Source organism: Lithobates pipiens, unplaced genomic scaffold (assembly GCF_037356315.1).
Source record: "Lithobates pipiens isolate NorthernLeopardFrog02 unplaced genomic scaffold, aLitPip1_a1.2 Scaffold_18, whole genome shotgun sequence".
NCBI classification, from domain to species: Eukaryota; Metazoa; Chordata; class Amphibia; order Anura; family Ranidae; genus Lithobates; species Lithobates pipiens.
In genome coordinates, this window is record NW_027507758.1 from 25,331,694 (window position 1) to 25,356,424 (window position 24,731).

Consider the following 24,731-nt stretch of genomic DNA (forward strand, 5'->3'; position numbering starts at 1 on the left):
TTTCCAACTATAACTAAAAGATCACTTTGGCTGATCCATTCACCTGGTAATTTGTCTTGTTAAACATTTTTTTCCTTTAGCTGAGTGACATTACATAAGAAACCATCAGCCATGAAGCGGCAGCCGACGTTACAAGATCCCTAGGTGCTGATAAAAGCAGGATTTCCTTTTCAGCACAGGAAAATAAACAAGCTTGAGATTTTTCCTTGCTGAATTTTCTTCATGCTCCGGAGGAGGCCGTAAGAAAAAAAGGAAAAAAAGAAATTTGTCTGGGTAGAACGAGCGCTGCACACTGATTAGAACTTTCTCTCCGCACTGCTTTAGTTATATTCCAACTGCGTTGTTCCTAACGTCTTTCAGGACAGCTCACCCATCAAATATACACATTTCCTTCTGCAGTCTGAAACTTGCAAGGCACTAGAAGAGAACGATGACTTATGGTCGGTGTACCAATGTGGACATTGCGGGCTTCTCTGGGGTCACCAGAAACTCGTCAATTGATTATTTATTTTTCGATATGTGCAGTTTGCATATTTTAGGCATGGTATGTATTCCGTTATGTAGACATCTAATTGCCCAGGGACTGCTGTTGGGTACCACCATCTTGGATTTTATGTTGAACACAGTTTACTCTGCTCATTTATCACAGGACACAGGAGCGATCTCACTCGCTGTGTCCATAAACTAGTCCCCCCCCCCCCCACAGCTGGCGAGAGAGGAGAGGAGCCGGCTGCGGGGGATGAGGGGTGCCGGAGGAGAACGGGGAGGTGGAGAAGAACATGGAGGGGACCAGAGAATGGGGGTAGAGAAGGACATAGAGGGTGCTGGAAGAGAACAGGGGTGGAGAAGGACATGAAGGGGGCTGGAGGAGAATGGGGGTGGAGAAGGACATGGAGGGGGCCGGAGGAGAACTGGGGTGGAGAAGGACATGAAGGGGGCTGGAGGAGAATGGGGGTGGAGAAGGACATGGAGGGGCCGGAGGAGAACGGGGGTGGAGAAGGACATGGAGGGGGCCGGAGAGGAGAACGGGGGTGGAGAAGGACATGGAGGGGGCTGGAGAGGAGAACGGTGGTGGAGAAGGACATGAAGGGGGTCGGAGGAGAACGGAGTGGAGAAGGACATGGAGGGGGCTTAAGGACAACGGGGGTGGAGAAGGACATGGAGGCGGCCGGAGGAGAGCGGGGTGGAGGAGGACATGGAGGCGGCCAGAGGAGAGCGGGGTGGAGGAGGACATGGAGGCGGCCGGAGGAGAACGGGGTGGAGGAGGACATGGAGGTGGCCGGAGGAGAACGGGGTGGAGAAGGAAATGGATGTGGCTGGAGGAGAACGGGGGTGGAGAAGGACATGGAGGGGGCCCAGGAGGAGCACACAGAGCAGCTGGGGGATGATCGGTGCGGCTGGAGGGACAGCTGTGATCATCGATCTCCCTGTACAGCTTTTTAGCTGGCTAGCAGCGGCTCTGGCGATTCTTCGGAAGTTGAGAAAAATTCCAATTTCCTGCGATTTTTCCCGGGACAATGTAGAAACGGGACAGAGTGGCCCCGAACCTCATCTCTGGGGTCCCTCGGGGGCTCTCGCAGCTCTCCTCCCCACATCAGATAACCCCCTAGGAGAGGCGCTTTTCCGGGGAGGGGGGGGGGGCGTTATCTTGTGGGTGCGCTCCCGAGTCCATCATTTGGCATCCATAGCCGCCGAATGTATGACTGTGCCCCGCCCCCCAAGCGCCCGCGTCAATGGATTTGATTGACAGCAGCGGGAGCCAATGGCTTCGCTGCTATCAATCTATCCAATCAAGAGCCGAGACCCCCGGGCAGAGGAAGAGCGCATCCCTGCCGGATGAAGTTCCAGGGCTCAGGTAAGTAAAACCGGGGGGGGGGGGGGGGGGGGGCGGTCACTGTCAGATATTTTTCACCTTAATACATAGGATGCATTAAAGGTGAAAAAACACAAAGGTTTATAACCCCTTTAATAGCGCTTTAACACAGAAAAGTGGGTATTCAACTGCATCCTTCACAGGGTGCTGACAGTTTATTTTTTATTTTTTTATTATTACTTTTTACTATGCTCAGAAGGTCGCTTTAAAGCACTAGAGAACATACAGCATATGGTAAATGGCAGCTTAGAAAATAAAAAAATTACCCTGAACACCGGCACTTGCCTGGGAGCGCGTTCTGGAAATCTCCATGCATCGAACGGGATTAAACAGCCCCAGCCCGGTAAGTGGCGGACATGCGAAGTGTGAATAACACGTCTTCAATCGTCATTACCGGGAAATGTATATTGTTAATGCATCTTTTATTAAATTTGAAGGTAACACAGTCTCATTCTATCTACATTCCTTTCTTAAACTGTCTTTTCCTGTATTTTGAAATTCCATTTCCCTAAAGTGGCTTCCAATCCCTTGACTTCTATTACATTGGATATCCGTTTTTTTAATGTTGATTGTGAAGCTCACTACTGGATTATAGAATGTGGTGATTTCTGATTGATGTTCTTCACAAAGGGGAATGAAAAAATATAATTTCAGTCTTTTCCTAACTCATGCACTATATTCTCTTTTCAGTGGGTATTTTACCATTCATCTTTATTCATAGTTAACAATTTAACCGCTTATCCCTTTCATGCCTAAGCCTATTTCTGACATTTGTTGCTTACAAGTTAAAATCTGTATTTTTTTTTTCTTTTTTCTTTTTTTCTTTTTCTTTTTTATAAGTTCTTCATAGAGATGGGTTCTATCTCGGGTTTATTAAGTTTGGGAAAATTTGAGGCAAGAAGTACAAGTACACTTATGGCAATAGGGTATAACTTGATGGAACAGACGCCTAGGTATAGAGAAATAAGAGGGTTAGGTGACCGCTGGGAATGGTAGACATGTCCATCATGTTACATATATATTTGGAAAGATATGATTTAGATGAATGATATAAGTTTGATATATTTGAACTGTTGTCATTATTTTTTCTATTTTTATATATCTAAAGAAGATGCGTTTTGTGTTTTTGTGTCTTATGAAATAAATAAAAGATAAAAAAAAAAAAAATCAGTATTTTTTGCTAGAAAAAAAATATATAATTATAGATTTATATATAATTATTTATATAGAATTATATAGAATTATTATATAATTATATATATATATATATATATATATATATATATATATATATATATATATATATATATATTTTTTTAGCAAAGACCCTATAGAATAAAATGACAATCGTTGCAATATTTTATATCACACAGTATATGCACAGAGGTCTTTCAAACTTAACTTTTGGGAAAAAAAAAAACACTTTCATGAATTAAAAAAAAAACAACTAAACTGTAAAGTTAGTTTTTTATATATTGCTTACAGGCTAAAGTCCGTATATTTTGCAAAAAAATTACTTAGAACCCCCAAACATTATAAATATATATTTTTTTTTTAGCAGAGACCCTAGAGCAGTGATGGCGAACCTTGGCACCCCAGATGTTTTGGAACTACATTTCCCATGATGCTCCACTACACTGCAGAGTGCATGAGCATCATGGGAAATGTAGTTCCAAAACATCTGGGGTGCCAAGGTTCACCATCACTGCCCTAGAGAATAAAATGGCGGTCATTGCAATATTTCTATGTCATGCGGTATTTGCGCAGCGGTCTTTCAAATGCTATTTTTTTTTGAGGAATAAAACACTTTAATGAATTAAAAAAAAAAAAAAACTAAGAGAGTAAAGTTAGCTTCATTTGTTTGTATAATGTGAAAGATGATGTTATGCAGAGTAAATAGATACCGAAGATGTCATGCTTTGAAATTGCGCGCGCTCGTGCAATGATTGGCAAACTGACATACCTAAAAATCTCCATAGGTGACTCATTAAAAAAAATGTAGAGTTACAGAAGACGTCTCTGAAATTATTGCTCTCACTCTGATGATCGCGGCGATACCTCACATGTGTGATTTGAACACCGTTTACATTTGTGGGTGTGACTTACAAATGCGTTTTCTTTGCTGTGCGAACTCACGGGGACGGGAGCACTTAAAAAAAAAAAAAAAAAAAATCTAATTTATTTTGTTTTTATTTTTTTTACATTGTCCCTTTAAAAAAAAATTTGATCACTTTTATTGCTGTCACAAGGGATGAAAACATCCCTTGTGACAGTAATAGGCGGTGACAGGTACTCTTTATGGAGGGATATAAGACTCCAAACCCCTCCTTTGCTCTTAAAAGTATTCAGCTTGGCAAAATTGTCGATTCTGAAATTCTGTAATTTCTTCAAAATCTGCACCATTGGCAGCTGAGTAAACCAGGAGTGACGTAGTGACGTCTCTTCCGGGATTTTACATTGAAGACTCGATCTGAGCCGAATCGGGCTTTGTTCAGGTCTCAGCCTAGGCGGCGGACAAGCTCAGGTCTCCTCGGAGGGACAGGAGGCTTCGAGAAGAGCGGCGGAAGATGACGGGGGGGGGGGGGAGTCCCCTCCCGCTCCTTTAGTATAACAGCTGAGCAGATTTTAGCCGCATCGGCCCGTAGTAGCCAAAAGGCGAAGCAACGTAACATAACGTTGTTTCGCCCAGCCGTGCCATTTTGCCGCAGTAAAACTGTGGCGGCTAGTCGGCAAGCGGTTAATGTGGTTGTAAACCCCCCTGAGACATTTTTACATATAGCTAAGCCTATAAGGCAGTGATGGCGAACCTTGGCACCCCAGATGTTTTGGAACTACATTTCCCATGATGCTCGACTGCACTGCAGAGTGCATGAGCATCATGGGAAATGTAGTTCCAAAACATCTGGGGTGCCAAGGTTCGCCATCACTGCTATAAGGCTTACCTATATGTACTAAAAATATTTCTTAAACGTGCGCCGTTTAGGAGATATGTACCTTGTAGTGCACCGATGATGTCATTGGTGCATGCGCAGTGAAGAAACAAACCTCCGTGCCATTTCTTCCCCAAAATGCGCCATGACGGAAGAGGCGTGAAGATGGACGCTTCCGCTGGCGGAGACATCGCGGGCTTCGTTTGCAGGTAAGTGTTACATAGTGGGCTAGTATGTGATGCATACTAGCCCATTATGCTTTTACTTTGCAGGGGAATAAAGAGGAAGTAAAACCCATCAGGGTTTACTTCCTCATGAAGTGGTTAAACTGACCTCATTTGCAGACTTAAGTTCATCCTTTTGATTGCTAAAAGAACAGAAAGATGCAATGTTTCTTTTTATCTCTTTCAGCAGCTGTTTTTTTTTTTTTTTGACAGCTGTGAGCAGGAGAACTGCTCTGCCCTTGTTACTTGCATTGTGAAAATGCCGGATTAGGATCATGCGGGGGGTTGAATCGAGATCGCGTTTTTTTATTAATTAATCGTGTAGCTCTTTTTTATATTATTTTTGTGTTTTTACTGATTTTTGATACTTTTGTACTGCTGTTAAATGAAAAAAAAAGCTTTTCAAATAAACTCAGATTGAACATAAAGGGGAATTAGGAGAAATTATAAATATCAGTATCTGGAGAAGTTAAGGTGATCTAGAACTTAGACTTCCTCCATGCCCCCTTTACGGGGAACCCTACCGGGTCCCCCTCAGCCATTGTACAACAGACTTCTTGTTTCAGTGTTATAACTGGAAATTAAATAGTCATCTCCTTAAAGCGGAACTTCAGTCATTTTTTCAACATTCCATCTATTAAATCTTCTGCTCTTGTTGTTGTTTTAACTTTAGATAGTAAAACATGTTTTTTTTTTATGCCAGTAAATGCCTTATACAACCCCCTTCCTGTATCTTGTCTGATCATTATCCTAGGCTTATGACATCATGCACAGGTCTCTCTCCCACTCTCGTGAGAGTTTGCCAGAAAGGGGAGAGGGATAAGTTATAAGAGGGCCAATGAGAGCCGCAGAGCTGGAGGTGTGCCTCTGTGTGTCTGTGTAAACTCAGGAAGTGAACAGGCAGCAGTTTCAGCTGCCCACAGTTAAAATTGTTGCAGCCAGACTCAGTGGAGGGAGATTTCTGCAACAAATTTGGCAAGTCCAGAATCACAGTATATATAAAATAATATGCAAAGTGGTTAGAGGGAAGCTTCAGAATGGCAAAGATGTTTTTATTACAAATTATGTGAGCAGACTGCAGTTCCTTTCTAGAACGTATGTCCTGTACACACGGTCGGACATTTCAACCACAAAATCCGTTGGATTTTGTCCGAAACTTGTCTTGCGTACACACGGTCGCACAAAGTTGACGGAAAATCCGATCGTTCCGAACGAGGCGACGTACAAAACGTACGACGGGACTGCGTAGAGGCCAGTAGCCAATAGCTTTTGTCTCCAAATTTAATCTGAGCATGCGTGGCACTTTGTGCGTCGGAATTCTATGCGCACGATCCGGAAAAAGTCCGAACGGATTTTGTCGTCGGAAAATTTTAGGTCCTGCTCTAAAATTGTTTCTGTCGGAAAAAGGCCACTAGAGCCCCACGCATGATTGGATTTTCCAACAACATAATCCGATCGGACTTTTCCCGTCTGAATTTCCGACCGTGTGTACAGGGCTTTAGACTTATTCCATGGCCCCATTTATGGGGAACCCTACCGGGTCCCCCTCAGCCATTGTACACAGACGACTTGATTCCGTGCTATAGCTGGAAATTAAAAAGTCATCTCCTTGAAGGCTGACGACTTCAATTGAAATAATAGTGACCCGTGCACATCACTGGAAGAATACAGACAATAAGTACAAGAAACTATTTAAGTGACACATAATGCATGCATGTTAAAGCGGAGGTCCACCCTAAAGTGGAGCTTCCGCTCATTGGAATCCCCCCCCCCTCCGGCACCACAATTGGCACCTTTTAGGGGGGAGGGGGGTGCAGGTACCTGTACAGTACAGGTATCTGCACCCACTTCCGGCGTAGATTCTGCAGAAGGTACGCCCCTTTCCGCAGAATCTACGCCCCTTTCCGAAAGTCCCCCGCTGCCTGCTGGGAAACACACGGATCCCAGAGACATCGGGGACCATCCTTATTGCGCAGGGCGACTCGCGCATGCGCAGTAGGGAACCGGGAAATGAAGCCGAAAGACTCCACTTCCTGATTCCCATACCCAAGATGGCGGCGGCAGCACCCGAGAGACGATCGAGAGATCGGCTTCGGGTGCCGACATCGCGGGCACGCTGGACAGGTAAGTGTCACTATTTTAAAGCAGTTCTTCACCCTAAAGGGGAAGTTCCGCGAATCTTATCCCTTCCCCCCTCTGGTGCCACAATCGGCACCTTTCAGGGGGGAGGGGGGTGCAGTTACCTGGATAATCCAGGTAACTGCACCCACTTCCGGCCAGACCGCCGCAGACCCCCGCAGACGCTCCGCCCCCCCCCCTTGTGTTCTGGGAAACACACAGTTCCCAGAGACACAGCGGAGGACCATAAGAGACGCGCAGCGCGACTCGCGCATGCGCAGTAGGGAACCGGGCAGTGAAGCTGTAATGCTTCACTTCCCGATTCCCTGACAGAGGATGGTGGCGGTGGCAGCAGCGAGACGAGCGATCGCTCGTCATCTGCCGCCGACATCGCTGGAACCTGGGACAGGCAAGTGTGATTTTATTAAAAGTCAGCAGCTGCAATATTAGTAGCTGCTGGCTTTTAATATTTTTTTTTTAGGTGCAGAACCGCTTTAAAAGTCAGAAGCTGCAGTATTTGTAGCGGCTGGCTTTTTAAAAAAAAATAAAAATGCGGACTCCCGCTTTAAGTACCTAATTTTCAATAATTATTTTCTACAGTCCCGTTCAAAAAGTGCTGGTGTCACTTTGCTCGCTTTGAAGAAGATTAAGTTAGTGTTTGATCAATGACTTTTTTTTTTTTTATTTGTTTTCCTTCTACGGTCTTTTTATAGTCTCTATTTATAGCCATCCTAGTTACACATAAATGGAAACAAAGCAGTCAAGGTTACTCTTTACACCGGAGCTATTTTCATATCTCCGGCATCTCGCAGGCCTGACTACCTTCCTCTTCCACTGTCTGGCATGCAGGACCTCAGTTCCCACCCCGCAGGGCTTTCTATAGCACAGAACTGCCGCTATTCTTACACATTATCGCTTATTTATTTTCTGGAGTCTACTAATGCCTAACCGACCACCTCTCAAGGCTACCTGTACAGGGAGGAACCATTGAGGTGAAGGAGGCTGTCCAAATACGAAGAGACTATATCGTCAAAAGTCCACAGCGCTGTCCTAGAACAATATCACTCATATTGCCCCGTAATTGTGACAACATATATATATATATATATATATAAAATGGTCAAACCATCTACAAATTAGTTATCAACCCATACAAAGTGCAAGTATATGCAACAAATAAAAATAAAAAAAACGCGCTCTCTTCGAAAAGTACTTAAAGCGGAGGTGCACCCTAAAATGGACCTTCCGCTCATCGGAACCCTCCCCCCCCCCTCCGGCGCCACAATTGGCACCTTTCAGGGGGGAGAGGGGTGCAGGTACCTGTACAGTACAGGTATCTGCACCCACTTCCGGGATAGCTCTCTGCGGAAAGGGGCGTAGATTACGCCCCTTTCCGCAAGTGCCCGCCGCTTTCCGCAAGTGCCCCGCTGCCTGCTGGGAAACACACAGATCCCAGAGGCAGCGGGGACCGTCCTTATTGTGCAGCGCGACTCGCGCATGCGCAGTAGGGAACCGGGAAATGAAGCCGAAAGGCTCCACTTTCTGATTTCCCTACCCAAGATGGCGGCGGCAGCACCCGAGAGACGATCTAGAGATCGGCTTCGGGTGCCGACATCGCGGGCGCGCTGGACAGGTAAGTGTCACTATTTTAAAAGTCAGCAGCTGCAGTATTTGTAGCTGCTGGCTTTTACAAAAAAAAAAAAAAACGCGGAGTCCCGGCGGACTCCCGCTTTAATGCATAAGCATACACCTCCCACCTGAGACCAATGTCCCAGCCGGGAAGCTGTGTATATAAAAAATGTAAATTAAATAGTTAAAGTGCAACCCAATTAAACAATCATGACAAAATGTGATTACCAATAGCCCATGATGCACAAATTCAATCGTGAGTTGAATTTATATAAAAAATATATATATGTATATATAAACAAAATTATTCTAAAAATTGTGAAAAAAAAACATGAAAAATCACATATAAATAAACATTCAAATGTGTCTTTATATAGCAGTCCTCAAAATGAATCCATCTGTAAAGTCAATTGTTCACAAATACAAAACACCACGTGTCAGTTATAGTGTTCAGAAAGGATAATTCTTTGCTTCATGTTCCAAGCCGTGAAACATGCCACAGTGCACCACCACCAAAAGCCACGATTGGCTCCTTACCAGATGTCACAAAATAATTAGCTTATCAAAGGATCAAGCCAGGCTGTATATATTCCTCAATCCTCCAAACTCCACCCTCCTTCAGAGTCACGGTTCAATATCATAAACTCCGGTTTGATGTATGATCCACCATAAAAGAGGGAAAAGAGGCACTCCAATAGTGTAAAATTTCTTATTTAATAAAAAATTAAATCTAAAAAAACACACTTACAAACATGCAGTGAAGTATGGCATAACAGGTGGGAAGCGTCGGCCGTACGCAAATCTCCACAGGTCTATCCTTCTCCAGATGGTACAGGTCACAAGGCAATAAACAGCGTGTCGTGATACTTCACGTCATCTCGGGGCACGGGTGACACGCCATATTGCCTCTCTTATATATACAAAATAGGCCCAAGCCTTCTCCTCCATGGAGAGCCCAGACCTCGCTCTCAGTCCCGCGGCGGAAGTGACGTACACACGCGTCCTCACCCCCGCAACCAATCCCCATGTCACTAAAACCTGGTGGCCAATGGGATCTGGTTTCCCCCCGTTCGAGTGCGAGGATCAAGCTTCACTCTCGATACCACAGCGGAAATGGTATCTGCATAGTGGCAACGGAGGAAGTGACGCACTCGAACGGCGGGAAACCAGATCCCATTGGCCACCAGGTTTTAGTGACATTGGGATTGGTTGTGGGGGTGAGGACGCGTGTGTACGTCACTTCCGCCGCGGGACTGAGAGCGAGGTCTGGGCTCTCCATGGAGGAGGAGGCTTGGGCCAATACAGTTCATTGAGGGAACCATGAATGCCAACATGTACTGTGACATACTAAAGCAGAGCATGATCCCCTCCCTACAGAGACTGGGCCGCAGGGCAGTATTCCAACATAACAACCCCAAACACACCTTCAAGACTACCACTGTTTTGATAAAGAAGCTGAGGGTAAAGGTGATGGACTGGCCATGTCTCCAGACCTAAACCCTATTGAGTATCTGTGGGGCATCCTCAAACCGAAGGTGGAGGAGTGCAAGGTCTCTAACATCCACCAGCTCCGTGATGTCGTCATGGAGGAGTGGAAGAGGACTCCAGTGGCAACCTGTGAAGCTCTGGTGAACTCCATGCCCAAGAGGGTTTTAAGGCAGCGCTGGAAAATAATGGTGGCCATAAAACAGACACTTTGGGCCCAATTTGGAAATTTTCACTGAGGGGGTGTACTCACTTTGGTTGCCAGCGGTTTAGACATTAATGGCTGTGTGTTGAGTTATTTTGAGGGGACAGCAAATGTACACTGTTATACAAGCTGTACACTCACTACTTTACATTGTAGACAAGTGTCATTTCTTCAGTGTTGTCGCATGAAAAGATAGAAGAAAATATTTACAAAAATGTGAGGGGTGTACTCACTTTTGTGAGAGACTGTGTACAATATATATATATATATTATATAAACAAAGATCAAACTGCAATGACATCATTCGGAGAATCGGAGGAAGTAAACCATGGATATGAAGTATAAGAAGGTGGTCCACCCATATCCATATACACTAAATAGCAGAAGGTGCTCAACAGGAAGTGCCTGCAAGCATTTCCTGCTGGATGCAGCGGAGGGACAATAAGCACTAAATCTACTGGGGTGTGGAAGAAAGACCTATAAATAGAGCAAATACAAATGAGCCAGTGTAAAAGATAGACATACGTAACTATGAAGAAACAAGTGTTGCTCTATGCTTATGTCCTAGTTACTTTGCCTACTAACATTATTTTTGCAGCAGTTTCTTTCATCTTAAAGGCAAATAAAACACCAAAAACAAAAAGTGAATATATTGCAGCTTACCAATTATTAGATGTGGTGGCTGCATTTGTTTTCATTTTAAGTTTTTTTTTTCCTTTATTTTCACTGGATGATCCGGAAAGTAACACTTCCTGTCTTTGGTTGTCTCCACATTAGATGAAGCAATGGAGACCTTTGGTCAGCAGTATTGTCAGCCTGGGAGGAGCGTAATGTCATGCCGCATACACACAACCGAACTTTCCGGCAGACTAGGTCCGAAGGGATTAGTCCGTCGGACAATCCGATCGTGTGTGGGCTAGTCCGATTGTTTTTCGAAAAAAATAAAAAATACGACAGATCTAGTAATAGAACATGTTTCAAATCTTTCCGACGGACTCAATTCCAATGGACTAGAATCGGGAAAACCGTTCGTCTGTGTGCTGGTCCGAAGGACCAAATATGACGTAAGGGAAGCTATTGGCTACTGGCTATTGAACTTCTTTGTTTAATCACGTTCAAAACTAACGGACTTACGAAGGGACTGTTGGTGTGTGGGCAAATCCGTTAGTTCGGAAGGTCCGTCGGAACTCTATCTAGCAGATATAGATGGACTTGACTAAATAAATTAAAGTCAAACTCCAGCTAATAATTTATAAGCATTTACAACAAAAAAAATTCCCTTTTGGGATAAAGGTTTTACCATAAATAAAAGCTGACCATTCTAGGCATTACTGCCAGTGGTAAATGGTTTTGTTCCAACCCTCAAACTACCACTTTTGCTGGACAGCTTGGCCTTTTACCGTAAGTTGAAAAACAACAGACTTAAAAATTAAAAATAAAACAAATGCAACCACCAAATCTGAGAATTGATAAGCTGAAATATAATAACACTTGTTTATTTGGGGTTTCACACCGTTGTATTGTCCTTATTTTTTATCAAATTTATTTTGTATATATTACGGTATTCTCAGCCAGGGTTTTATGAAACTATAGGGCTCCTTTAGGGGTTCCTGGAGCTGTGGCTGGTTGACCTCCCATCCGATGGTGACCATATAGTTCAGTGATGGCGAACCTTGGCACCCCAGATGTTTTGGAACTACATTTACCATGATGATCATACACTCTGCAGTGTAGTTGAGCATCATGGGAAATGTAGTTCCAAAACATCTGGGGTGCCAAGGTTTGCCATCACTGGTATAGTTCCAGGTCAAACACTACATGGCAGATTCAGCAACAACACATCAATGATATTTTTATTTCTCTGAAGGGTGGAATTTTGACCACCAATGTAGGAGACATTATTATATTAATAAATGTATTTTACCAGGGGTTCCCTAAGACCTGATATTTATTTGAAGGATTCCTCTGGAATAAAACGATTTAGAACGATTGGTAAGGAGAATCCAGAAGGGAGTCCAAAAACCTTTACCTGACCATGGAATAAGTGGATATTTCATGGTGGTCTTCGGCTAGCACAGAGGTCTCAATCTTTTAAACAAATGGCCAGTTCACAGTTTACTTCAGGCTCTATAGGGGCCAGATTGTTTCCAGCGGGAGTAGAAAATGCCCCAGGATCAGTAGGAGAAAGTAATGCCCCAATATTAGTTTTAGTGGGAGGAATAGTGCCCCGCTGTTGGTATTCAAGGGACGAATTGTGCTCCATTTTGGTGTCAGAGGAAGGAATAGTGCACCATTGTTGGCATCAGTTGGAGGAACGGTGCCCCATTGTGGGTATACAAGAGAGGAACGGTGCCTCATTGTTGGTATCAGTGGGAGGAACAGTGCCCCATTGTTGGTATCCAAGGGAGGACTAGTGCCCCGTTTTGGTGTCTGTGGAGGGAATGGTGCCCCCTCATTAGTGTCAGTGAGAAGAATAATGCTCCACCATTGGTATCGGTGGAAAGAAGGGTGCCACATCATTAGTGTCAGTAAGAAGAATAGTGCCCCATCTTTGTTGTTGGTATCCAAGGGAGGAATAGTGCCCTGTTTTGGTGTCTGTGGAAGGAATGGTGCCCCCCCCCCCCCCAAGTAGTGTCAGTTAAAAGAAGAGTGCCCCACCATTGGTGTCAGTGGAAAGAATGGCGCTCCATCATTGATGTCACTGGGAAGAATGGTGCCCCATCATTGGTTTCAGCGGGAAGAATGGTGCCTCATCATTGATGTGAGTGTGAAGAATAGTGCCCATCATTGGTGTCTGTGGAAGGAATGGTGCCCCATCATTGGTGTCAGTTGGAAGAATGGCGCCCCATCATTGGTGTCAGTGGGAAGAATGGCGCCCAATCATTGGTGTCAGTGGGAAGAATGGCGCCCAATCATTGGTGTCAGTGGGAAGAATGGCGCCCAATCATTGGTGTCAGTGGGAAGAATGGCGCCCCATCAGTGGTGTCAGTGGGAAGAATGGCGCCCCATCAGTGGTGTCAGTGGGAAGAATGGCGCCCCATCAGTGGTGTCAGTGGGAAGAATGGCGCCCAATCATTGGTGTCAGTGGGAAGAATGGCGCCCAATCATTGGTGTCAGTGGGAAGAATGGCGCCCAATCATTGGTGTCAGTGGGAAGAATGGCGCCCCATCAGTGGTGTCAGTGGGAAGAATGGCGCCCCATCAGTGGTGTCAGTGGGAAGAATGGTGCCCCATCAGTGGTGTCAGTGGGAAGAATGGCGCTCCATCATTGTTGCCAGTGCATGGAATTGTGCCCCAAAGGACAGAAAATGGCAAGCAAAGGGTCACATTCAGCCTGTGGGCTGCAGTTTGGGGACCACTCTACCAGAGTCCTGGACAGATATAACCCAGAGAGAGATTTTATGTGTCAGTAATCATTAGTAAACATTAGGTTTGGTGCAAATTTGTGAAAATATAAAAAAAAAAAACTTGCTTAATGTAATTGAATAGAGTAGTGGAAAGATAACCGATGTACAGTAACCAAGAGCTACCAATCAGCTTCCATTAGTTGAATTAGTCAGAACAATGACAGATGATTATTACCGGTGGCTAGTACTTGGCACATTGCTTACTGCCTGATTAAATGGGCTCATTAGTGTACTTTTAGATTTTGTTTGCTACAAATCTGTGTGGTAGGCTGTTTCAGTTGTGTCATCCAATTTTAACATTTGCAGGAATGGTAAGAGCTTAGAATTCTAATTAACAGACCATAATTCGTATGGAAATAGTTTCCATCCTCAGCGAGCGCTGCCAGTATTGTCTGAGCATTGCAATGTGCTAAGATGTCTCATGAAAGAGATTGCTTCACGATTTACAATGGCAAATTTCAACTCCAGCAATGCAGTCTTTCCATGAGCCACAATTAACGGGATGGTGCCCTCTGATTAACCTCTTCCTAAGTTCACAATGGCGGCATAGATAGTGACCACCGCATTGTCAGGACAGCTGATACATTCGAAAAAGTCACCAGATTCATCAAGAGTCTCTGCATTAATGAATGAAATCTATTACTATAGTTTCTTATCACACTATATTGTGAAAAGTATTGGGACACCTGTCTTTACACGCATGTGAACTTTAATGGCATCCCAGTCTTATTCTGTAGGATTCAATATTGAGTTGGCCCGCCCTTTGCAGCTATACCAGCTTCAACTTTTCTGAGAAGGCCGTCCACAAGGTTTAGGAGTGTGTCTATGGGAATGTTTGACCATTCTTCCATGTGGACTAGAAGGCCTGGCTTCCAGTTTCCACTCAAATTCATCCCAAAGGTGTTACATCAGGTTGAGGTCAGGACTCTGTGCAGTCCAGTCAATTTCCTCCACCCCAAACTCGCTCATCCATGTCTTTATGGACCTTGCTTTGTGCACTGATGCACATGTTGGAACAGGAAGGGGCCACCCCCAAACTGTTCTTACAATGTTGGGAGTATTGTGCAAAATGTCTTGGCATGCTGATGCCTCTAATGCCGTGTACACACGAGCGTTTTTTCCCATCGGAATAAACTCTGAAGGTTTCTCCGATGGAATTCCGCTCAAGCTGTCTTGCATACACACGGTCACACCAAAGTCTGACCATCAAGAACGCGGTGACGTACAACACGTATGACGGGACTAGAAAAAGGAAGTTCAATAGCCAGTAGCCAATAGCTTCTGTCTCGTACTTGCTTCAGAGCATGCGTCGTTTTTGGTGCGTCGGAACAGCATACAGATGAGCGGTTTTCCCAACAAGAATTGGTTCCGTCTGAAAAAAATTGAACATGTTCTCTTTCTAGGTCCGTCAGAATTTTCGACGTAAAAAGTCAGATGAGGCATACACACGATCAGGATATTAGATGAAAAGCTCCCGTCTGACTTTTTCTGATGGAAATTCCACTCGTGTGTACGCGGCATAAGAGTTCCCCTTTAACAGGAACCCCTGAAAGACAACCCCACACCAAAATCCCCTCTCCATCAAATGAGTTGAACCAGTGCACTAAGCAAGGTCCACAAAAAAATGGATGAGTGAGTTTAGGGTGGAGGAACTTGACTGGCCCGCACAGAGTGCTGACCTCAACCCGCAGAACACCTTTGGGATGAATTAGAGTGGAGACTGCGAGCCAGGCCTTCTCGTCCAACATCAGTGCCTGATCTCACAAATGCGCTTCTGGAAGAATGGTCAAACATTCCCATAGACACACTCCTAAACCTTGTGGACGGCCTTCCCAGAAGAGTTGAAGCTGTTTTAGCTGCAACAAAGGGTGGGCCAACTCAATATTGAACCCTACAGACTAAGACTGGGGTGCCTTTAAAGTTCATGTGCGTGTAAAGGCATGCGTCCCAATACTTTTGGCAATATAGTGTCTGTACTGCTGCTCTCTGAGCGAGAGCTGTTGAGAAATATGACTCAGTACAAACTGGCAGCCTTAAAGTGTATGTGACCTCTAACAATGAACTGCTCTTATTTGTTCCCGTCGGGTCTGCTAAATATACCAAAGTGTTCTGTTATATCTGTTTGATAAATGCAAAAAATAATTCTTGAGTTTGTCAGAAATTTTGTGAGCTGCTAACTTCCTGTGCAGTTTGCTTTGGTACAAGGTGGGATTATAGAGAAGAGTGGGGGGGGGGGGGGGGGGGATATAGGAGGGATAATGGAGATGAGAAGGGAAGGAGATGAGAAGGGGTTATAGAGATGAGAAGGGAGAGATAGGGAAAGGTTATGGGGACAAGGATGGTCTATGGATATGAGGGGGTTATGGAGATAAAGAGAGGTAATATGGGGGGATATAAGAATGGGTTGTGGGGATGAGGAGAGGGAGGAAATAAGGAGTAGTTTATGGAAATAAGAATAGGGGATAAGGAAGAGTTATTGGGATGAGGAAGGGGGAGCCGATAAGGCCCCCTTATATAGAAATGAGGAGGGGGAGACGATAAGGAGGGTTATAAAATTGAAGAGGGAGTTAAGATAAGGGGTTTTGGAGATTAGGAGGAGTAAGATAGGGTTATGGTGACAAAGAGGAGATAAGGAGAGGTTATAAAGATGAGGAGGTGGGAGGAGATAGGTAAGGTAAAAGAGATGAGGTGGTGAAGGAAATAAGGAGGCGTTATGGAGATGAGGAGGGTAGGAGATAAGATGGAGGTATGGATAGGAGAGTTGGAGATAAGATGGAGGTATGGAGATAAGGAGGGGTTATAGAAATTAGTAGAGTACAAGATAACACGGAGGTATGGAGATGAGGAGGATAGGAGATAGAATGGAGTTATGGAGATGAGTATGGTAGGAAATAAGATGAAAGTATGAAGATGAGAAAATAAGGAGGAGTTATAGAGGTGAGGAGGGTAGGAGATACGATGGAGGTATGGAGATAAGGAGGGGTTATGGAGGCGAGTAGGGTAGGAGATAGGATGGAGGTATGGAAATGAAAAGATAAGGCGGGGTTATGGAGATGAGTAGGGTAGGAGATAAAATGAAGGTATGGAGATAAGGAGGGCTTATGGAGATCAGGAGGATAGGAGATAAGATGGAGGTATGGAGATGAGGAGGATAGGAGATAGAATGGAGTTATGAAGATAAGGAGGGGTTATGGAGATGAGTATGGTAGGAAATAAGATGGAAGTATGAAGATGAGGAAATAAGGAGGAGTTATAGAGGTGAGGAGGGTAGGAGATATGATGGAGGTATGGAGATAAGGAGGGGTTATGGAGATAAGTAGGGTAATAGATAGGATGGAGGTATGGAGGTGAGGAGGGTAGGAAACAGGATGGAGGTGAGGAGGGTAGGAGATAGGATGGAGGTATGGAAATGAAAAGATAAGGCGGGGTTATGGAGGTGAGTAGGGTAGGAGATAAAATGAAGGTATGGAGATAAGGAGATAAGGAGGGGTTATGGAGATCAGGAGGATAGGAGATAAGAAGGAGGTATGGCGATAAGGAGGGTGGAAGATAGGATGGAGGTATGGAGATGAGAAGATAAGGATGGGTTATGGAAATGAGTAGGGTAGGAGATAAGATGGAGGTATGGAGATGAAGAGGTGGGAGGGAATAAGAGGTTATAAAGAAGAGGGGGAGATGGGGGGAAGGGGGGTAAAGGGATCAAGAGGGTGGAGGACATAAGGACTGATTATGGAGATTAGAAGGGGAAAGTGATAAAGGGGGTTATGAAGATGAGGAGGCGTTATGGAAATGAGAACGGTGGACGATAAGCAGGATGGTTGGAGATGAAGAGGGGGGGGACGTAAGGAGGGGTTATGAGGATGAGGAGGTGAGGAGATCAGAAGGGGTTATGGCGATGTGAAGGGGGAGGAGATAAGGAGTGGCTATGGAGAAGAGGAGGGGGGGAGATAAGGAGGGTGTATAGAGATTAGGAGAAAGGAGAAGATATGAAGATGGAGGAGGAAGATGAATAGAGGTCTGTGTTTTTTTTTTGTTTTTTGTTTTTATGTACCAGAAATAAAGTAGGCAGGGCTGACACCACATGCTATGGAATTAAGAGCTAAAAACTCACTGTGTTGTCATGTCAAAAAGGAAGGTGTTTAGAGGGATAACCCATGAGGAAATGTGCTTGTATTCCATAGCTGTACCAAATATATGTGCAGTATATATTTTTTTGCCTTGACATACACTTTAAAATACCTTTTAATGCTTCTTGCTGATCTGTCTCTTAAATTCCTTCCTTAATCTCCTCTCCTCTGAAGAAAACATGACCATCAGAGCAGGAAATTCAAACACGTGCCAGATGCACTGCAGTACCCGGTGTTTGTCTGTAGAAGCCCTTTGGATTCACAGCTCGGTGTCTTGTGTGGCAGAGGCCACAAGTAAGGGATTAACTCTTTCCTTGCTTCACTCATACGACAGACGTACAATTCCTTTGCACAGCTTCCCGCAGAGTTTAGGTCAATAAAGGAGTAAAAAGACTATCTTCATGCTTATGTGATAGCTTCCTATGTGGTAGCTCCATTAAAGTGACAGTTTCTCTTTAATGGGACATCAGGGGTCTATTAGAGAAGGAGGGAGGAGGAGAGCGGAGAGCATTGCAGGAGGAGAGGGGCCACAGACCCACCAGCCACCATTAAATCGGCTCACCAACGGCTTGGACAGGGGAGGGGAGATGGGAGTGAGGAGGTAAGGAGGTTGTCTGTCGGGGGGGGGGGGGGTGGGCATTCCCCGCATTCATTTCCCTGGGAAGGGAGGGTCTCCCGTCGGGGGGGTTGGCACCCCCTGAATTATTGAGCAACAGCCGCCACTGGATCTGAATGTGATAAATAAAATAAGGATACAATATGATTGGCTACTATAGGCACTGTACACATCATTACTGCTTTGTTAAGTAAATATTTTAATGCTATATTAAATTAGGGATGGGCGAACGGTTCGTCACTTAATGTCAGAAGGGGCGGTGCCACCAGGTGCTGTAGCCAGGTGGCCCCGCCCCTTGCCTATATAAGAACCGTCAGAGCGGGCAGTCAGCGGGAAGCCTCCCAGGAGGCGGATTGTTTTTTTTCCCGTCTATTATTCGGGTGTGGCGGGCATCGTGATGGATTTACATTGAGGGACACTATTTTTGTATTTTTAATAAAGGACTTGTCAAAATTAGTTTCTTGTAATTGTTACTTTTTGACACTTTTTTGGTGAATGTGTAGGGGTACAATGTACTCCATAACCATTCACATGGGGGGGGCAGGATCTGGGGGCCCCCTTGTGAAAGGGGGCTTCCAGATTTCGATAAGCCCTCGCCCACAGACCCCAACAACCACAGCCCAGGGTTGTCAGGAAGAGGACCTTGTCCCCATCAACGAGGGTACAAGGTGCTTTGGGGCGGGGGGTAGAGCCCCACTGCCCCAAAGAGCACCCACCCACCCATTCTGGGAGGACTTGTGACCTGGTATGATTCAGGAGGGGGGGTGCTCACTTGTCCCCTTCCCTTTGCTGAGCTGCATGCTCAGATAAGGGTCTGGTATAGATTTTAGGAGGTGACCCACACCATTTTTATTAAAAATGTTGGCATAGGGGGGCATCTTTTCTTTATTTCTTAAATAGCTGGGTACCGTGAGTCCTTTTAAATGGGATTTGACTATTTTTTTTTCTTTAGAAATATAATTTTTGCTGTAGCATGTTTTATGCATGCCACAGATGCGCTACTTTACCGGCACATTAAGGGGACCTCCCAGGCACTATATTTAAAGGAATTTTTATTGTTGCACTTTAAGCACATAATTAAAATCACTGCTCATGAAAAAAATAAAAAAATACTGATACATGTCCCCCAGGGCAATACCTAGACTCCCACACCCCTTTAATTTACTTGCATATAAGCCTTCAAAATGGGCACTTTTCCTGTTCTGCTCCCATAGACTTCAATGGGGTTCGCCTTTTGGGTTAGAACATTTTCCCCTGTTCAGGAGTTCTGCTGCGAACTGAACAGGGGGGTGTTTGGCCCATGTCTATATTAAATATGGCATTAAAACAATGAAAACCAATGAATGACACGTTCACAGATTTAGGATGCAGATAGACTTACAGCGGAGCACAGCACTGGACAGGTAAGCGGGAGCCACCAAAGTTAACTTTTCCTATTAACAAGCTGGTGGATTGGTTGCTAAGTGGTCCGAGCAACCAATCACCAGCTTGTTAATTGAAAAAGTAAACTTTGGCAGCTCCCATCCAACCCCCCCCCCCCCCCCCACCCTGCCCCCACCTCATTTAGTGCTTTGCCCCAAATCCCGCTGTATGCTAAGAAAATGACAGGGGGAAAAGGCTGGGAGGAGAATCGGCTCCTGTTTAAAGCGGGAGTCCACCGGGACTCCGCGTTTTTTTTTTTTTAAAAGCCAGCAGCTACAAGTACTGCAGCTGCTGACTTTTAAAATAGTGACACTTACCTGTCCAGCGCGCCCGCGATGTCGGCACCCGAAGCCGATCTCTAGATCGTCTCTCGAGTTCTGCCGCCGCCATCTTGGGTATGGGAATCAGGAAATGGAGCCTTTCGGCTTCATTTCCCAGTTCCCTACTGTGCATGCGCAAGTCGCGCTGTGCAATAAGGACGGTCCCCGCTGCCTCTGGGATCTGTGTGTTTCCCAGCAGGCAGCGGGGCACTTGCGGAAAGGGGCGGGCACTTGCGGAAAGGGGCTTAATCTACGCCCCTTTCCGCAGAGAGCTATCCCGGAAGTGGGTGCAGATACCTGTACTGTACAGGTATCTGCACCCCCCTCCCCCCTGAAAGGTGCCAATTGTGGCGCCGGAGGGGGGGAGGGTTCCGATGAGCGGAAGGTCCACTTTAGGGTGGACCTCCGCTTTAACACCACCTGCTGGCAGTCCCCGCCCCCTCGATGCGGCTCCACACTTGCCCTCAGCCTATTTCCACTTGCCTAATATCAGGCGAATGGAAATTTTGATGGCTGTTCTACAGCACCCATGGATGTGATCGGGCAGCTTTATGCCCACCTGAATCACTTCTATAAGAGCGCCAACAGATGCCACTGCTGCCAAAGTAAGCCTTATGTAGCTGGCAGCAAACAGGCATTTCGTTTAGTTTGATTAAATTTACAAAGAACTGAAGTTACACAAGAACTACATAAGTCACAAACTTTGAGCCTGCTACCTGGGGGCTCAGTTACAATATCTATTCAGAGGTATGCATTAAACATTGAACCTTCCTTCGTTTAAAGTGAATATTATTATGTGGTTTCTTCTGCTTCCGGGGGGCCCTTCAGCAGGAATACATTATCTTTCCTATCTGATGAAGGAAATAGAATTTTCTTTCTGACTTTCTCCAGAGTCAAGCAGAGAATTATTGAATTCTTTGAGTGTTTAAAGACTAAAAACATATAGGTGCTCAATGCCGCTCTGCCTCTCCGAAATAAAAATTCTCTGCAGCTCAGAAACCTTACAAAGCAATCCGATTCTTCCCCGTCCATGAACACAGAAAAAGTAATAATTTGGCTTTCTTTGTAAGATCGTGTAAAGAATATAGGTATTAAAAGTTACCTTCATGTTTCTCATGATAATAGGAATTCAGAAAAAAGGAGAACTTTACTGCTTTCTTGCTGGCGCTGAATTTATGAGCAATTTAAAATTATACCCTCACAATATTTTGACCTTTTGCTAGCTGGATTTCTTTTTAAAAAGCAGCACACTGTCTTACCTACAATTTTGTAGAAATTTATATCTCAAATCAGGGGCGTCAAACTCAATTTAATCGTGGGCCGCATGGACATTATAGTTGTCCTCAAAGCATAGCTCCCTGATTTCGAAGGACTGTCCCTGATTTGGAACAAAGTCCCTCTGTCCCTCTTTCCTCCTCAATTGTATACTGATCTATATAGTTGTATATAAAATGCACTACTTACATCAACTTACCAACATCAAAAAGTGTTTCCCAGTGCTAAACCTTTCATCCAATTTCTAAATTGCTGCATTTGTAAATTCCAAAAGCCAATAAAAAATAGTGGATTTAAAAAAGCACTTGTGGGTTTAACCAATCAGTTTTTTGTACAATTCTCCTTTAAGGGGGCGTGGCAGGGGCGTGTGTCCTATGCCTACATACTTTTGCTAATTGGTGTCCCTTGTTCCCATCTTAGAAAGTTGGGGGGTAAGCTCAAAGATCCAGTTTTATCTGTAAGACCAGATGTTGAGAGCACTCAACCCCCCCTTCCTTTATATCAGATCAAGAGCCCCCCACCATTTAGAAGTCATAACTCCTTCTTATTTCCTTACATCACAGTGTGCCTCCCTTACCTTGTGCTGCTGCCAGGACGAAGCAGGAAAATCAGAAAGTGCAAGGTCTGGAGGAGGATCAGAGGAGGGCTGGAGTCAGCTGCTTGAGTCTGCTAAATGCTGAGACCAGGGAAGGCAGAGACAGGGGGTCCTGAGGCTGCACGAAGAGGTGCAGAACCTATAGGAGTTCTGTCCTCATCTCTTCTGACAACTGCGAGATGGGGGGAGCTGTGCCTGCATGGAAATATGTGTGATCTGGCGGAGAAATTCTGTCCTCCTCTCTGCTTCTGAGACAAGGTGGGGGTAGTGACGAGGGGAGTTTCACAGCTGCAGGTGAGGTGTGAGGGCCACATGAAATGGCCTGACATGCTGCATTCAGCCTGTGGCTTTGTTTTCAACACATGTGACATAAATTAATAAGAACATTTGTAGGAAGCACCCCACTGTATTAAATTGTACAGTAAATGTGTGCTTAAAGCTGAATCCCAAGCAAATACAAAAATGTCATCAATTAATATAGTTATCTATTGTCAGGGCTGGCTTAGCCCTTCCTCCTCTGAGCTGGCCGCTCAGCTGTCGGCTAATTGCCAGGTCTCTTCTCTTTCCACAGCTACCAGCTGTTCCCGATGATGCTCATCTGACCTGCCTATTTAAAGCCTTCCAGCTCACTCTCTCCTTGCCTTCACGTTGGTCACATCACTAGGAACCATCTGCTGCTGTTGTTTCAAGACTGGCTTGCTGACATCCCTCCTGGCTTCCATCCTGCTTGCAGTTGCTCTCCTTGGATCCCTGACGTGTGGACTGGCTGATTACCCGATCTGGTTTATGAACTTTGGACTGGCTGACTACCCGATCTGGCTACTGGACTCTGGCTTGCTTGACTACGCTTTTTCCTATTTACCTTTTTATTTTTATTAATAAACAAGTGTGATTTGATTGTACTTCTGTTTCTGTCTGTTTCATAGTTCCTGACATCTATGCACCAAAAATCATAAATAGTTTTTTTTTGCATAAAATTGTCATAAAAACATAGAAGAATGATGCCAGTAAAAAGACCAAGTGGTTCATCGAGTCTGCCCCATAATTTTTATTTTTTTGTCGAGATAAACTATTAACAAAAGTATAGGGACGCCTGCCTTTACATACACATAATCTTTAACCACTTGCTTACTGGGCACTTAAACACCCTTCCTGCCCAGACCAATTTTCAGCTTTCGGTGCTCTCACACTTTGAATGACAATTACTCAGTCATGCAACACTGTACCCAAATAAATTTTGTGTCCTTTTTTTCCCCACAAATAGAGCTTTCTTTTGGTGGTATTTGATCACCTCTGGGGGTTTTTATTTTTTGCGCTATAAATGAAAAAAGACCGAAAATTTTGAAAAAAAACGCATATTTCTTTGTTTCTGTGACAGAATTATGCAAATTATTAATTTTTCTTCATAAATTTTGGCCACAATTTATACTGCTACATGTCTTTGGTAAAAATAACCCAAATTAGTGGATATTATTTGGTCTTTGTGAAAGTTAGAGAGTCTACAAGGTGTGGTGCGAATCGCACAAAATTGATCACATCTGATGTACTGGTGGACTATCTCGCTTCTTGTGACCCGAACAAGTCAGGAAAGTACAAATACCCCCCAAATGACCCCTTTTTGGAAAGTAGACATTCCAAGGTATTTAGTAAGAGGCATGATGAGCTTTTTGATGTTGTCATTTTTTCCCCACAATTCTTTGCAAAATTAAGATTTTTCTTTTTTTTTCTCCACAAAATTGTCATTGTAATAGGTTATTTCTCTCACATGGCATGTGTATACCACAAATGACACCCCCCAAAAAATTCTGCTACTCCTCCCGAGTATTACAATACCACATGTGTGGGACTTTTTCACAGCCTGGCCACATAGAGAGGCCCAACATGCAGGTAGCGCCATCATGTGTTCTAGGAACATAAATTACACATCTAACTTGTTGACTATTTATTACACTTTTGAAGCACCAGGACAATGACACGTGACACTGATGACAGATGGCACTGATACGTGGCAATGATGACACGTGGCACTGATGACAGATGGCCCTAATATGTGGCACTGATGACAGATGGCACTTATACGTGGCACTGATGACACGTGGCACTTATACGTGGCACTGATTACACGTGGCACTAATACGTGGCACTGAAGACACGTGGCACTAAAGACAGATGGCACTAATACGTGGCACTAATACGTGCCACCAATGACAGATGGCACTAATACATGGCACCGATGACGCGTGACACTGATGACAGATGGCACTGATAAGTGGCATTGATGACACGTGACACTGACAACAGATGGCACGTGACACTGACAGGTGGCACTGATGACAAATGGCACTGATACGTGGCACTGACACGTGGCACTGATGACAGATGGCACTTATATGTGGCACTGATGACAGATGGCACTGGGGACAAATGGCACTGACAACAGGTGGCACTGGGGGCAGGTAGCACTGGGGGTAGGTAGAACTGGGGTGGATGGCACTAGGGCGGATGG

At 44.7% G+C, this 24,731-nt stretch overlaps 1 protein-coding gene and 1 long non-coding RNA gene across 2 annotated transcripts in view; one reads left to right on the top strand and one right to left on the bottom strand.

Annotated features, from left to right (window-relative positions):
* Window positions 1-24,731, bottom strand: part of PLCB1 (phospholipase C beta 1) — a 957,098-nt gene that overhangs the window by 697,070 nt on the left and 235,297 nt on the right. The window lies entirely within an intron of this gene.
* On the top strand, window positions 251-23,127 carry LOC143990030 (uncharacterized). Its single transcript, XR_013277114.1, has 2 exons — window positions 251-544; window positions 22,797-23,127. It is a non-coding gene; the product is annotated as an uncharacterized LOC143990030 (long non-coding RNA).